The sequence below is a fragment of the Podarcis filfolensis genome (genome assembly GCF_964270895.1).
Source record: "Podarcis filfolensis genome assembly, chromosome: 3".
Taxonomy (NCBI): domain Eukaryota; kingdom Metazoa; phylum Chordata; class Lepidosauria; order Squamata; family Lacertidae; genus Podarcis; species Podarcis filfolensis.
This window is the reverse complement of record NC_139606.1, coordinates 17,722,908-17,739,891: the sequence shown is the minus strand read 5'-3', so window position 1 is coordinate 17,739,891 and position 16,984 is coordinate 17,722,908.

Sequence of the window (16,984 nt, the reverse complement as noted above, 5' to 3'; positions counted from 1 at the left end):
TTAGCTCTCGACGTCTGAACAACTATTTTTGAAAAAATCCCTTAGCCGCGCGGTCACAATATCAGCAAAAATCTGACGTTCTGCAATTCACTCAAAAATGGTGCCAAGCTGTTGCAAACGATCCCCTGAAAGGTTTTTCGGTGGAAACAGATGGGTTTTTATCATCGGAAACAGAATTAGCCCTCGACGTCTGCACAACTTTTTTTGAAAAAATCCCTAAGCCGCGCGGTCAGAATTTCAGAAAAAATCTGACGTTCTGCAATTCACTCAAAAATGGTGCCAAGCTGTTGCAAACGATCCGCTGAAAGGTTTTTCGATGGAAACAGATGGGCTTTTCTCATCGGAAACAGAATTAGCCCTCGGCGTCTGAACAACTTTTTTTGAAAAAATCCCTAAGCCGCGCGGTCACAATTTCAGCAAAAAACTGACGTTCTGCAATTCACTCAAAAATGGTGCCAAGCTGTTGCAAACGATCCGCTGAAAGGTTTTTCGGTGGAAACAGATGGGTTGTTATCATCGGAAACAGAATTAGCCCTCGACGTCTGCACTACTTTTTTTGAAAAAATCCCTAAGCCGCGCGGTCACAATTTCAGCAAAAATCTGACGTTCTGCAATTCACTCAAAAATGGTGCCAAGCTGTTGCAAACGATCCGCTGAAAGGTTTTCGGGGGAAACAGATGGCTTTTTATCATCGGAAACAGAATTAGCCCTCGTCGTCTGAACAACTTTTTTTGAAAAAATCCCTAAGCCGCGCGGTCACAATTTCAGCAGAAATCTGACGTTCTGCAATTCACTCAAAAATGGTGCCAAGCTGTTGCAAACGATCCGCTGAAAGGTTTTTCGGTGGAAACAGATGGCTTTTTATCATCGGAAACAGAATTAGCCCTCGACGTCTGAACAACTTTTTTTGAAAAAATCCCTAAGCCGCGCGGTCACAATTTCAGCAAAAATCTGACGTTCTGCAATTCACTCAAAAATGGTGCCAAGCTGCTGCAAAATATCCCCTGAAAGGTTTTTTGGTGGAAACAGATGGGTTTTTATCATCGGAAACAGAATTACCCCTCGACGTCTGAACAACTTTTTTTGAAAAAATCCCTAAGCCGCGCGGTCAAAATTTCAGCAAAAATCTGACGTTCTGCAATTCACTCAAAAATGGTGCCAAGCTGTTGCAAACGATCCGCTGAAAGGTTTTTCGATGGAAACAGATGTGTTTTTATCATCGGAAACAGAATTAGCCCTCGACGTCTGAAGAACTTTTTTTGAAAAAATCCCTAAGCCACGCGGTCACAATTTCAGCAAAAATCTGATGTTCTGCAATTCACTCAAAAATGGTGCCAAGCTGTTGCAAAATATCCCCTGAAAGGTTTTTCGATGGAAACAGATGGGTTTTTATCATCGGAAACAGAATTAGCCCTCGACGTCTGAACATCTTTTTTTGAAAAAATCCCTAAGCCGCGCGGTCACAATTTCAGTAAAAATCTGACGTTCTGCAATTCACTCAAAAATGGTGTCAAGCTGTTGCAAACGATCCGCTGAAAGGTTTTTTGGTGGAAACAGATGGGTTTTTATCATCGGAAACAGAATTAGCCCTCGACGTCTGAACATCTTTTTTTGAAAAAATCCCTAAGCCGCGCGGTCACAATTTCAGTAAAAATCTGACGTTCTGCAATTCACTAAAAAATGGTGCCAAGCTGTTGCAAACGATCCGCTGAAAGGTTTTTCGATGGAAACAGATGTGTTTTTATCATCGGAAACAGAATTAGCCCTCGACGTCTGAACAACTTTTTTTGAAAAAATCCCTTAGCCGCGCGGTCACAATTTCAGCAAAAATCTGACGTTCTGCAATTCACTCAAAAATGGTGCCAAGCTGTTGCAAACGATCCCCTGAAAGGTTTTTCGGTGGAAACAGATGGGTTTTTATCATCGGAAACAGAATTAGCCCTCGACGTCTGCACAACTTTTTTTGAAAAAATCCCTAAGCCGCGCGGTCAGAATTTCAGAAAAAATCTGACGTTCTGCAATTCACTCAAAAATGGTGCCAAGCTGTTGCAAACGATCCGCTGAAAGGTTTTTCGATGGAAACAGATGGGCTTTTCTCATCGGAAACAGAATTAGCCCTCGGCGTCTGAACAACTTTTTTTGAAAAAATCCCTAAGCCGCGCGGTCACAATTTCAGCAAAAAACTGACGTTCTGCAATTCACTCAAAAATGGTGCCAAGCTGTTGCAAACGATCCGCTGAAAGGTTTTTCGGTGGAAACAGATGGGTTGTTATCATCGGAAGCAGAATTAGCCCTCGACGTCTGAAGAACTTTTTTTGAAAAAATCCCTAAGCCGCGCGGTCACAATTTCAGCAAAAATCTGACGTTCTGCAATTCACTCAAAAATGGTGCCAAGCTGTTGCAAACGATCCGCTGAAAGGTTTTTCGGTGGAAACAGATGGGTTTTTATCATCGGAAACAGAATTAGCCCTCGACGTCTGAACAACTTTTTTTGAAAAAATCCGTAAGCCGCGCGGTCACAATTTCAGCAAAAATCTGACGTTCTGCAATTCACTCAAAAATGGTGCCAAGCTGTTGCAAAATATCCCCTGAAAGGTTTTTCGGTGAAAACAGATGGGTTTTTATCATCGGAAGCAGAATTAGCCCTCGACGTCAGCACAACTTTTTTAAAAAAAATCCCGAAGCCGCGCGGTCACAATTTCAGCAAAAATCTGACGTTCTGCAATTCACTCAAAAATGGTGCCAAGCTGTTGCAAACGATCCCCTGAAAGGTTTTTCGGTGGAAACAGATGGGTTTTTATCATCGGAAACAGAATTAGCCCTCGACGTCAGCACAACTTTTTTTAAAAAAATCCCTAAGCCGCGCGGTCACAATTTCAGAAAAAATCTGACGTTCTGCAATTCACTCAAAAATGGTGCCAAGCTGTTGCAAACGATCCCCTGAAAGGTTTTTCGGTGGAAACAGATGGGCTTTTCTCATCGGAAACAGAATTAGCCCTCGACATCTGAACAACTTTTTTTGAAAAAATCCCTAAGGCGCGCGGTCACAATTTCAGCAAAAAATCTGACGTTCTGCAATTCACTCAAAAATGGTGCCAAGCTGTTGCAAACGATCCGCTGAAAGGTTTTTCGGTGGAAACAGATGGGTTGTTATCATCGGAAGCAGAATTAGCCCTCGACGTCTGAAGAACTTTTTTTGAAAAAATCCCTAAGCCGCGCGGTCACAATTTCAGCAAAAATCTGACGTTCTGCAATTCACTCAAAAATGGTGCCAAGCTGTTGCAAACGATCCGCTGAAAGGTTTTTCGGTGGAAACAGATGGGTTTTTATCATCGGAAACAGAATTAGCCCTCGACGTCTGAACAACTTTTTTTGAAAAAATCCCTAAGCCGCGCGGTCACAATTTCAGCAAAAATCTGACGTTCTGCAATTCACTCAAAAATGGTGCCAAGCTGTTGCAAAATATCCCCTGAAAGGTTTTTCGGTGAAAACAGATGGGTTTTTATCATCGGAAGCAGAATTAGCCCTCGACGTCAGCACAACTTTTTTAAAAAAAATCCCGAAGCCGCGCGGTCACAATTTCAGCAAAAATCTGACGTTCTGCAATTCACTCAAAAATGGTGCCAAGCTGTTGCAAACGATCCCCTGAAAGGTTTTTCGGTGGAAACAGATGGGTTTTTATCATCGGAAACAGAATTAGCCCTCGACGTCAGCACAACTTTTTTTAAAAAAATCCCTAAGCCGCGCGGTCACAATTTCAGAAAAAATCTGACGTTCTGCAATTCACTCAAAAATGGTGCCAAGCTGTTGCAAACGATCCCCTGAAAGGTTTTTCGGTGGAAACAGATGGGCTTTTCTCATCGGAAACAGAATTAGCCCTCGACATCTGAACAACTTTTTTTGAAAAAATCCCTAAGGCGCGCGGTCACAATTTCAGCAAAAAATCTGACGTTCTGCAATTCACTCAAAAATGGTGCCAAGCTGTTGCACACAATCCGCTGAAAGGTTTTTCGATGGAAACAGATGGGCTTTTCTCATCGGAAACAGAATTAGCCCTCGGCGTCTGAACAACTTTTTTTGAAAAAATCCCTAAGCCGCGCGGTCACAATTTCAGCAAAAATCTGACGTTCTGCAATTCACTCAAAAATGGTGCCAAGCTGTGGCAAAATATCCCCTGAAAGCTTTTTCGGTGGAAACAGATGGCTTTTTATCATCGGAAACAGAATTAGCCCTCGACGTCTGAACAACTTTTTTTGAAAAAATCCCTAAGCCGCGCGGTCACAATTTCAGCAAAAATCTGACGTTCTGCAATTCACTCAAAAATGGTGCCAAGCTGTTGCAAACGATCCGCTGAAAGGTTTTTCGATGGAAACAGATGTGTTTTTATCATCGGAAAGAGAATTAGCCCTCGACGTCTGAAGAACTTTTTTTGAAAAAATCCCTAAGCCGCGCGGTCACAATTTCAGCAAAAATCTGACGTTCTGCAATTCACTCAAAAATGGTGCCAAGCTGTTGCAAACGATCCGCTGAAAGGTTTTTCGATGGAAACAGATGGGTTTTTATCATCGGAAACAGAATTAGCCCTCGACGTCTGAACAACTTTTTTTGAAAAAATCCGTAAGCCGCGCGGTAACAATTTCAGCAAAAATCTGACGTTCTGCAATTCACTCAAAAATGGTGCCAAGCTGTGGCAAAATATCCCCTGAAAGGTTTTTCGGTGGAAACAGATGGGTTTTTATCATCGGAAACAGAATTAGCCCTCGACGTCTGAACATCTTTTTTTGAAAAAATCCCTAAGCCGCGCGGTCACAATTTCAGCAAAAATCTGACGTTCTGCAATTCACTCAAAAATGGTGCCAAGCTGTTGCAAACGATCCGCTGAAAGGTTTTTCGGTGGAAACAGATGGGTTTTTATCACGGAAACAGAAGTAGCCCTCGACGTCTGAACAACTTTTTTTGAAAAAATCCCTAAGCCGCACGGTCACAATTTCAGCAAAAATCTGACGTTCTGCAATTCACTCAAAAATGGTGCCAAGCTGTTGCAAACGATGCGCTGAAAGGTTTTTCGATGGAAACAGATGTGTTTTTATCATCGGAAACAGAATTAGCCCTCGACATCTGAACAACTTTTTTTGAAAAATTCCCTAAGGCGCGCGGTCACAATTTCAGCAAAAAATCTGACGTTCTGCAATTCACTCAAAAATGGTGCCAAGCTGTTGCAAACGATCCGCTGAAAGGTTTTTCGATGGAAACAGATGTGTTTTTATCATCGGAAACAGAATTAGCCCTCGACGTCTGCACAACTTTTTTTGAAAAAATCCCTAAGCCGCGCGGTCAGAATTTCAGAAAAAATCTGACGTTCTGCAATTCACTCAAAAATGGTGCCAAGCTGTTGCAAAATATCCCCTGAAAGGTTTTTTGGTGGAAACAGATGTGTTTTTATCATCGGAAACAGAATTACACCTCGACATCTGAACAACTTTTTTTGAAAAAATCCCTAAGCCGCGCGGTCACAATTTCAGCAAAAATCTGACGTTCTGCAATTCACTCAAAAATGGTGCCAAGCTGTTGCAAACGATCCGCTGAAAGGTTTTTCGATGGAAACAGATGGGCTTTTATCATCGGAAACAGAATTAGCCCTCGACGTCTGAACAACATTTTTTGAAAAAATCCCTAAGCCGCGCGGTCACAATTTCAGCAAAAATCTGACGTTCTGCAATTCACTCAAAAATGGTGCCAAGCTGTTGCAAAATATCCCCTGAAAGGTTTTTCGGTGGAAACAGATGGGTTTTTATCATCGGAAACAAAATTAGCCCTCGACGTCTGCACAACTTTTTTTGAAAAAATCCCTAAGCCGCGCGGTCACAATTTCAGCAAAAATCTGACGTTCTGCAATTCACTCAAAAATGGTGCCAAGCTGTGGCAAAATATCCCCTGAAAGCTTTTTCGGTGGAAACAGATGGCTTTTTATCATCGGAAACAGAATTAGCCCTCGACGTCTGAACAACTTTTTTTGAAAAAATCCCTAAGCCGTGCGGTCACAATTTCAGCAAAAATCTGACGTTCTGCAATTCACTAAAAAATGGTGCCAAGCTGTTTCAAACGATCCGCTGAAAGGTTTTTCGGTGGAAACAGATGGGTTTTTGTCATCGGAAACAGAATTAGCCCTCGACGTCTGAACAACTTTTTTTGAAAAAATCCCTAAGCCGCGCAGTCACAATTTCAGCAAAAATCTGACGTTCTGCAATTCACTCAAAAATGGTGTCAAGCTGTTGCAAACGATCCGCTGAAAGGTTTTTCGGTGGAAACAGATGGGTTTTTATCATCGGAAACAGAATTAGCCCTCGACATCTGAACAACTTTTTTTGAAAAAATCCCTAAGGCGCGCGGTCACAATTTCAGCAAAAAATCTGACGTTCTGCAATTCACTAAAAAATGGTGCCAAGCTGTTGCAAACGATCCGCTGAAAGGTTTTTCGATGGAAACAGATGTGTTTTTATCATCGGAAACAGAATTAGCTCTCGACGTCTGAACAACTATTTTTGAAAAAATCCCTTAGCCGCGCGGTCACAATTTCAGCAAAAATCTGAGGTTCTGCAATTCACTCAAAAATGGTGCCAAGCTGTTGCAAACGATCCCCTGAAAGGTTTTTCGGTGGAAACAGATGGGTTTTTATCATCGGAAACAGAATTAGCCCTCGACGTCTGCACAACTTTTTTTGAAAAAATCCCTAAGCCGCGCGGTCAGAATTTCAGAAAAAATCTGACGTTCTGCAATTCACTCAAAAATGGTGCCAAGCTGTTGCAAACGATCCGCTGAAAGGTTTTTCGATGGAAACAGATGGGCTTTTCTCATCGGAAACAGAATTAGCCCTCGGCGTCTGAACAACTTTTTTTGAAAAAATCCCTAAGCCGCGCGGTCACAATTTCAGCAAAAAACTGACGTTCTGCAATTCACTCAAAAATGGTGCCAAGCTGTTGCAAACGATCCGCTGAAAGGTTTTTCGGTGGAAACAGATGGGTTGTTATCATCGGAAACAGAATTAGCCCTCGACGTCTGCACTACTTTTTTTGAAAAAATCCCTAAGCCGCGCGGTCACAATTTCAGCAAAAATCTGACGTTCTGCAATTCACTCAAAAATGGTGCCAAGCTGTTGCAAACGATCCGCTGAAAGGTTTTTCGGTGGAAACAGATGGCTTTTTATCATCGGAAACAGAATTAGCCCTCGTCGTCTGAACAACTTTTTTTGAAAAAATCCCTAAGCCGCGCGGTCACAATTTCAGCAGAAATCTGACGTTCTGCAATTCACTCAAAAATGGTGCCAAGCTGTTGCAAACGATCCGCTGAAAGGTTTTTCGGTGGAAACAGATGGCTTTTTATAATCGGAAACAGAATTAGCCCTCGACGTCTGAACAACTTTTTTTGAAAAAATCCCTAAGCCGCGCGGTCACAATTTCAGCAAAAATCTGACGTTCTGCAATTCACTCAAAAATGGTGCCAAGCTGCTGCAAAATATCCCCTGAAAGGTTTTTTGGTGGAAACAGATGGGTTTTTATCATCGGAAACAGAATTACCCCTCGACGTCTGAACAACTTTTTTTGAAAAAATCCCTAAGCCGCGCGGTCAAAATTTCAGCAAAAATCTGACGTTCTGCAATTCACTCAAAAATGGTGCCAAGCTGTTGCAAACGATCCCCTGAAAGGTTTTTCGGTATGAACAGATGGGTTTTTATCATCAGAAACAGAATTAGCCCTCGACGTCTGAACAACTTTTATTGAAAAAATCCCTAAGCCGCGCGGTCACAATTTCAGCAAAAATCTGACGTTCTGCAATTCACTCAAAAATGGTGCCAAGCTGTTGCAAACGATCCGCTGAAAGGTTTTTCGGTGGAAACAGATGGCTTTTTATAATCGGAAACAGAATTAGCCCTCGACGTCTGAACAACTTTTTTTGAAAAAATCCCTAAGCCGCGCGGTCACAATTTCAGCAAAAATCTGACGTTCTGCAATTCACTCAAAAATGGTGCCAAGCTGCTGCAAAATATCCCCTGAAAGGTTTTTTGGTGGAAACAGATGGGTTTTTATCATCGGAAACAGAATTACCCCTCGACGTCTGAACAACTTTTTTTGAAAAAATCCCTAAGCCGCGCGGTCAAAATTTCAGCAAAAATCTGACGTTCTGCAATTCACTCAAAAATGGTGCCAAGCTGTTGCAAACGATCCGCTGAAAGGTTTTTCGATGGAAACAGATGTGTTTTTATCATCGGAAACAGAATTAGCCCTCGACGTCTGAAGAACTTTTTTTGAAAAAATCCCTAAGCCACGCGGTCACAATTTCAGCAAAAATCTGATGTTCTGCAATTCACTCAAAAATGGTGCCAAGCTGTTGCAAACGATCCGCTGAAAGGTTTTTCGATGGAAACAGATGTGTTTTTATCATCGGAAAGAGAATTAGCCCTCGACGTCTGAACAACTTTTTTTGAAAAAATCCCTAAGCCGCGCGGTCACAATTTCAGCAAAAATCTGACGTTCTGCAATTCACTCAAAAATGGTGCCAAGCTGTTGCAAAATATCCCCTGAAAGGTTTTTCGATGGAAACAGATGGGTTTTTATCATCGGAAACAGAATTAGCCCTCGACGTCTGAACATCTTTTTTTGAAAAAATCCCTAAGCCGCGCGGTAACAATTTCAGCAAAAATCTGACGTTCTGCAATTCACTCAAAAATGGTGCCAAGCTGTGGCAAAATATCCCCTGAAAGGTTTTTCGGTGGAAACAGATGGGTTTTTATCATCGGAAACAGAATTAGCCCTCGACGTCTGAACATCTTTTTTTGAAAAAATCCCTAAGCCGCGCGGTCACAATTTCAGCAAAAATCTGACGTTCTGCAATTCACTCAAAAATGGTGCCAAGCTGTTGCAAACGATCCGCTGAAAGGTTTTTCGGTGGAAACAGATGGGTTTTTATCACGGAAACAGAAGTAGCCCTCGACGTCTGAACAACTTTTTTTGAAAAAATCCCTAAGCCGCACGGTCACAATTTCAGCAAAAATCTGACGTTCTGCAATTCACTCAAAAATGGTGCCAAGCTGTTGCAAACGATGCGCTGAAAGGTTTTTCGATGGAAACAGATGTGTTTTTATCATCGGAAACAGAATTAGCCCTCGACGTCTGCACAACTTTTTTTGAAAGAATCCCTAAGCCGCGCGGTCACAATTTCAGCAAAAATCTGACGTTCTGCAATTCACTCAAAAATGGTGCCAAGCTGTAGCAAACGATCCGCTGAAAGGTTTTTTGGTGGAAACAGATGTGTTTTTATCATCGGAAACAGAATTAGCCCTCGACGTCTGCACAACTTTTTTTGAAAGAATCCCTAAGCCGCGCGGTCACAATTTCAGCAAAAATCTGACGTTCTGCAATTCACTCGAAAATGGTGCCAAGGTGTTTCAAACGATCCGCTGAAAGGTTTTTCGGTGGAAACAGATGGGTTTTTGTCATCGGAAACAGAATTAGCCCTCGACGTCTGAACAACTTTTTTTGAAAAAATCCCTAAGCCGCGCAGTCACAATTTCAGCAAAAATCTGACGTTCTGCAATTCACTCAAAAATGGTGTCAAGCTGTTGCAAACGATCCGCTGAAAGGTTTTTCGGTGGAAACAGATGGGTTTTTATCATCGGAAACAGAATTAGCCCTCGACATCTGAACAACTTTTTTTGAAAAATTCCCTAAGGCGCGCGGTCACAATTTCAGCAAAAAATCTGACGTTCTGCAATTCACTCAAAAATGGTGCCAAGCTGTTGCAAACGATCCGCTGAAAGGTTTTTCGATGGAAACAGATGTGTTTTTATCATCGGAAACAGAATTAGCCCTCGACGTCTGCACAACTTTTTTTGAAAAAATCCCTAAGCCGCGCGGTCAGAATTTCAGAAAAAATCTGACGTTCTGCAATTCACTCAAAAATGGTGCCAAGCTGTTGCAAAATATCCCCTGAAAGGTTTTTTGGTGGAAACAGATGTGTTTTTATCATCGGAAACAGAATTACCCCTCGACATCTGAACAACTTTTTTTGAAAAAATCCCTAAGCCGCGCGGTCACAATTTCAGCAAAAATCTGACGTTCTGCAATTCACTCAAAAATGGTGCCAAGCTGTTGCAAACGATCCGCTGAAAGGTTTTTCGATGGAAACAGATGGGCTTTTATCATCGGAAACAGAATTAGCCCTCGACGTCTGAACAACTTTTTTTGAAAAAATCCCTAAGCCGCGCGGTCACAATTTCAGAAAAAATCTGACGTTCTGCAATTCACTCAAAAATGGTGCCAAGCTGTTGCAAACGATCCGCTGAAAGGTTTTTCGATGGAAACAGATGGGCTTTTCTCATCGGAAACAGAATTAGCCCTCGGCGTCTGAACAACTTTTTTTGAAAAAATCCCTAAGCCGCGCGGTCACAATTTCAGCAAAAAACTGACGTTCTGCAATTCACTCAAAAATGGTGCCAAGCTGTTGCAAACGATCCGCTGAAAGGTTTTTCGGTGGAAACAGATGGGTTGTTATCATCGGAAACAGAATTAGCCCTCGACGTCTGCACTACTTTTTTTGAAAAAATCCCTAAGCCGCGCGGTCACAATTTCAGCAAAAATCTGACGTTCTGCAATTCACTCAAAAATGGTGCCAAGCTGTTGCAAACGATCCGCTGAAAGGTTTTTCGGTGGAAACAGATGGCTTTTTATCATCGGAAACAGAATTAGCCCTCGTCGTCTGAACAACTTTTTTTGAAAAAATCCCTAAGCCGCGCGGTCACAATTTCAGCAGAAATCTGACGTTCTGCAATTCACTCAAAAATGGTGCCAAGCTGTTGCAAACGATCCGCTGAAAGGTTTTTCGGTGGAAACAGATGGCTTTTTATCATCGGAAACAGAATTAGCCCCCGACGTCTGAACAACTTTTTTTGAAAAAATCCCTAAGCCGCGCGGTCACAATTTCAGCAAAAATCTGACGTTCTGCAATTCACTCAAAAATGGTGCCAAGCTGTTGCAAACGATCCCCTGAAAGGTTTTTCGGTGGAAACAGATGGGTTTTTATCATCGGAAACAGAATTAGCCCTCGACGTCTGCACAACTTTTTTTGAAAAAATCCCTAAGCCGCGCAGTCAGAATTTCAGAAAAAATCTGACGTTCTGCAATTCACTCAAAAATGGTGCCAAGCTGTTGCAAACGATCCGCTGAAAGGTTTTTCGATGGAAACAGATGGGCTTTTCTCATCGGAAACAGAATTAGCCCTCGGCGTCTGAACAACTTTTTTTGAAAAAATCCCTAAGCCGCGCGGTCACAATTTCAGCAAAAAACTGACGTTCTGCAATTCACTCAAAAATGGTGCCAAGCTGTTGCAAACGATCCGCTGAAAGGTTTTTCGGTGGAAACAGATGGGTTGTTATCATCGGAAGCAGAATTAGCCCTCGACGTCTGAAGAACTTTTTTTGAAAAAATCCCTAAGCCGCGCGGTCACAATTTCAGCAAAAATCTGACGTTCTGCAATTCATTCAAAAATGGTGCCAAGCTGTTGCAAACGATCCGCTGAAAGGTTTTTCGGTGGAAACAGATGGGTTTTTATCATCGGAAACAGAATTAGCCCTCGACGTCTGAACAACTTTTTTTGAAAAAATCCGTAAGCCGCGCGGTCACAATTTCAGCAAAAATCTGACGTTCTGCAATTCACTCAAAAATGGTGCCAAGCTGTTGCAAAATATCCCCTGAAAGGTTTTTCGGTGAAAACAGATGGGTTTTTATCATCGGAAGCAGAATTAGCCCTCGACGTCAGCACAACTTTTTTTAAAAAAATCCCTAAGCCGCGCGGTCACAATTTCAGAAAAAATCTGACGTTCTGCAATTCACTCAAAAATGGTGCCAAGCTGTTGCAAACGATCCCCTGAAAGGTTTTTCGGTGGAAACAGATGGGCTTTTCTCATCGGAAACAGAATTAGCCCTCGACATCTGAACAACTTTTTTTGAAAAAATCCCTAAGGCGCGCGGTCACAATTTCAGCAAAAAATCTGACGTTCTGCAATTCACTCAAAAATGGTGCCAAGCTGTTGCAAACAATCCGCTGAAAGGTTTTTCGATGGAAACAGATGGGCTTTTCTCATCGGAAACAGAATTAGCCCTCGGCGTCTGAACAACTTTTTTTGAAAAAATCCCTAAGCCGCGCGGTCACAATTTCAGCAAAAATCTGACGTTCTGCAATTCACTCAAAAATGGTGCCAAGCTGTGGCAAAATATCCCCTGAAAGCTTTTTCGGTGGAAACAGATGGCTTTTTATCATCGGAAACAGAATTAGCCCTCGACGTCTGAACAACTTTTTTTGAAAAAATCCCTAAGCCGCGCGGTCACAATTTCAGCAAAAATCTGACGTTCTGCAATTCACTCAAAAATGGTGCCAAGCTGTTGCAAACGATCCGCTGAAAGGTTTTTCGATGGAAACAGATGTGTTTTTATCATCGGAAAGAGAATTAGCCCTCGACGTCTGAAGAACTTTTTTTGAAAAAATCCCTAAGCCGCGCGGTCACAATTTCAGCAAAAATCTGACGTTCTGCAATTCACTCAAAAATGGTGCCAAGCTGTTGCAAAATATCCCCTGAAAGGTTTTTCGATGGAAACAGATGGGTTTTTATCATCGGAAACAGAATTAGCCCTCGACGTCTGAACATCTTTTTTTGAAAAAATCCCTAAGCCGCGCGGTAACAATTTCAGCAAAAATCTGACGTTCTGCAATTCACTCAAAAATGGTGCCAAGCTGTGGCAAAATATCCCCTGAAAGGTTTTTCGGTGGAAACAGATGGGTTTTTATCATCGGAAACAGAATTAGCCCTCGACGTCTGAACATCTTTTTTTGAAAAAATCCCTAAGCCGCGCGGTCACAATTTCAGCAAAAATCTGACGTTCTGCAATTCACTCAAAAATGGTGCCAAGCTGTTGCAAACGATCCGCTGAAAGGTTTTTCGGTGGAAACAGATGGGTTTTTATCACGGAAACAGAAGTAGCCCTCGACGTCTGAACAACTTTTTTTGAAAGAATCCCTAAGCCGCGCGGTCACAATTTCAGCAAAAATCTGACGTTCTGCAATTCACTCAAAAATGGTGCCAAGCTGTAGCAAACGATCCGCTGAAAGGTTTTTTGGTGGAAACAGATGTGTTTTTATCATCGGAAACAGAATTAGCCCTCGACGTCTGCACAACTTTTTTTGAAAGAATCCCTAAGCCGCGCGGTCACAATTTCAGCAAAAATCTGACGTTCTGCAATTCACTCAAAAATGGTGCCAAGCTGTTTCAAACGATCCGCTGAAAGGTTTTTCGGTGGAAACAGATGGGTTTTTGTCATCGGAAACAGAATTAGCCCTCGACGTCTGAACAACTTTTTTTGAAAAAATCCCTAAGCCGCGCAGTCACAATTTCAGCAAAAATCTGACGTTCTGCAATTCACTCAAAAATGGTGTCAAGCTGTTGCAAACGATCCGCTGAAAGGTTTTTCGGTGGAAACAGATGGGTTTTTATCATCGGAAACAGAATTAGCCCTCGACATCTGAACAACTTTTTTTGAAAAATTCCCTAAGGCGCGCGGTCACAATTTCAGCAAAAAATCTGACGTTCTGCAATTCACTCAAAAATGGTGCCAAGCTGTTGCAAACGATCCGCTGAAAGGTTTTTCGATGGAAACAGATGTGTTTTTATCATCGGAAACAGAATTAGCCCTCGACGTCTGCACAACTTTTTTTGAAAAAATCCCTAAGCCGCGCGGTCAGAATTTCAGAAAAAATCTGACGTTCTGCAATTCACTCAAAAATGGTGCCAAGCTGTTGCAAAATATCCCCTGAAAGGTTTTTTGGTGGAAACAGATGTGTTTTTATCATCGGAAACAGAATTACCCCTCGACATCTGAACAACTTTTTTTGAAAAAATCCCTAAGCCGCGCGGTCACAATTTCAGCAAAAATCTGACGTTCTGCAATTCACTCAAAAATGGTGCCAAGCTGTTGCAAACGTTCCGCTGAAAGGTTTTTCGATGGAAACAGATGGGCTTTTATCATCGGAAACAGAATTAGCCCTCGACGTCTGAACAACTTTTTTTGAAAAAATCCCTAAGCCGCGCGGTCACAATTTCAGCAAAAATCTGACGTTCTGCAATTCACTCAAAAATGGTGCCAAGCTGTTGCAAAATATCCCCTGAAAGGTTTTTCGGTGGAAACAGATGGGTTTTTATCATCGGAAACAGAATTAGCCCTCGACGTCTGCACAACTTTTTTTGAAAAAATCCCTAAGCCGCGCGGTCACAATTTCAGCAAAAATCTGACGTTCTGCAATTCACTCAAAAATGGTGCCAAGCTGTGGCAAAATATCCCCTGAAAGCTTTTTCGGTGGAAACAGATGGCTTTTTATCATCGGAAACAGAATTAGCCCTCGACGTCTGAACAACTTTTTTTGAAAAAATCCCTAAGCCGCGCGGTCACAATTTCAGCAAAAATCTGACGTTCTGCAATTCACTCAAAAATGGTGCCAAGCTGTTGCAAACGATCCGCTGAAAGGTTTTTCGATGGAAACAGATGTGTTTTTATCATCGGAAAGAGAATTAGCCCTCGACGTCTGAAGAACTTTTTTTGAAAAAATCCCTAAGCCGCGCGGTCACAATTTCAGCAAAAATCTGACGTTCTGCAATTCACTCAAAAATGGTGCCAAGCTGTGGCAAAATATCCCCTGAAAGCTTTTTCGGTGGAAACAGATGGCTTTTTATCATCGGAAACAGAATTAGCCCTCGACGTCTGAACAACTTTTTTTGAAAAAATCCCTAAGCCGCGCGGTCACAATTTCAGCAAAAATCTGACGTTCTGCAATTCACTCAAAAATGGTGCCAAGCTGTTGCAAACGATCCGCTGAAAGGTTTTTCGATGGAAACAGATGTGTTTTTATCATCGGAAAGAGAATTAGCCCTCGACGTCTGAAGAACTTTTTTTGAAAAAATCCCTAAGCCGCGCGGTCACAATTTCAGCAAAAATCTGACGTTCTGCAATTCACTCAAAAATGGTGCCAAGCTGTTGCAAAATATCCCCTGAAAGGTTTTTCGATGGAAACAGATGGGTTTTTATCATCGGAAACAGAATTAGCCCTCGACGTCTGAACATCTTTTTTTGAAAAAATCCCTAAGCCGCGCGGTAACAATTTCAGCAAAAATCTGACGTTCTGCAATTCACTCAAAAATGGTGCCAAGCTGTTGCAAACGATCCGCTGAAAGGTTTTTCGGTGGAAACAGATGGGTTTTTATCACGGAAACAGAAGTAGCCCTCGACGTCTGAACAACTTTTTTTGAAAAAATCCCTAAGCCGCACGGTCACAATTTCAGCAAAAATCTGACGTTCTGCAATTCACTCAAAAATGGTGCCAAGCTGTTGCAAACGATGCGCTGAAAGGTTTTTCGATGGAAACAGATGTGTTTTTATCATCGGAAACAGAATTAGCCCTCGACGTCTGCACAACTTTTTTTGAAAGAATCCCTAAGCCGCGCGGTCACAATTTAAGCAAAAATCTGACGTTCTGCAATTCACTCAAAAATGGTGCCAAGCTGTAGCAAACGATCCGCTGAAAGGTTTTTTGGTGGAAACAGATGTGTTTTTATCATCGGAAACAGAATTAGCCCTCGACGTCTGCACAACTTTTTTTGAAAGAATCCCTAAGGCGCGCGGTCACAATTTCAGCAAAAATCTGACGTTCTGCAATTCACTCAAAAATGGTGCCAAGCTGTTTCAAACGATCCGCTGAAAGGTTTTTCGGTGGAAACAGATGGGTTTTTGTCATCGGAAACAGAATTAGCCCTCGACGTCTGAACAACTTTTTTTGAAAAAAACCCTAAGCCGCGCAGTCACAATTTCAGCAAAAATCTGACGTTCTGCAATTCACTCAAAAATGGTGTCAAGCTGTTGCAAACGATCCGCTGAAAGGTTTTTCGGTGGAAACAGATGGGTTTTTATCATCGGAAACAGAATTAGCCCTCGACATCTGAACAACTTTTTTTGAAAAATTCCCTAAGGCGCGTGGTCACAATTTCAGCAAAAAATCTGACGTTCTGCAATTCACTCAAAAATGGTGCCAAGCTGTTGCAAACGATCCGCTGAAAGGTTTTTCGATGGAAACAGATGTGTTTTTATCATCGGAAACAGAATTAGCCCTCGACGTCTGCACAACTTTTTTTGAAAAAATCCCTAAGCCGCGCGGTCAGAATTTCAGAAAAAATCTGACGTTCTGCAATTCACTCAAAAATGGTGCCAAGCTGTTGCAAAATATCCCCTGAAAGGTTTTTTGGTGGAAACAGATGTGTTTTTATCATCGGAAACAGAATTACCCCTCGACATCTGAACAACTTTTTTTGAAAAAATCCCTAAGCCGCGCGGTCACAATTTCAGCAAAAATCTGACGTTCTGCAATTCACTCAAAAATGGTGCCAAGCTGTTGCAAACGATCCGCTGAAAGGTTTTTCGATGGAAACAGATGGGCTTTTATCATCGGAAACAGAATTAGCCCTCGACGTCTGAACAACTTTTTTTGAAAAAATCCCTAAGCCGCGCGGTCACAATTTCAGCAAAAATCTGACGTTCTGCAATTCACTCAAAAATGGTGCCAAGCTGTTGCAAAATATCCCCTGAAAGGTTTTTCGGTGGAAACAGATGGGTTTTTATCATCGGAAACAGAATTAGCCCTCGACGTCTGCACAACTTTTTTTGAAAAAATCCCTAAGCCGCGCGGTCACAATTTCAGCAAAAATCTGACGTTCTGCAATTCACTCAAAAATGGTGCCAAGCTGTGGCAAAATATCCCCTGAAAGCTTTTTCGGTGGAAACAGATGGCTTTTTATCATCGGAAACAGAATTAGCCCTCGACGTCTGAACAACTTTTTTTGAAAAAATCCCTAAGCCGCGCGGTCACAATTTCAGCAAAAATCTGACGTTCTGCA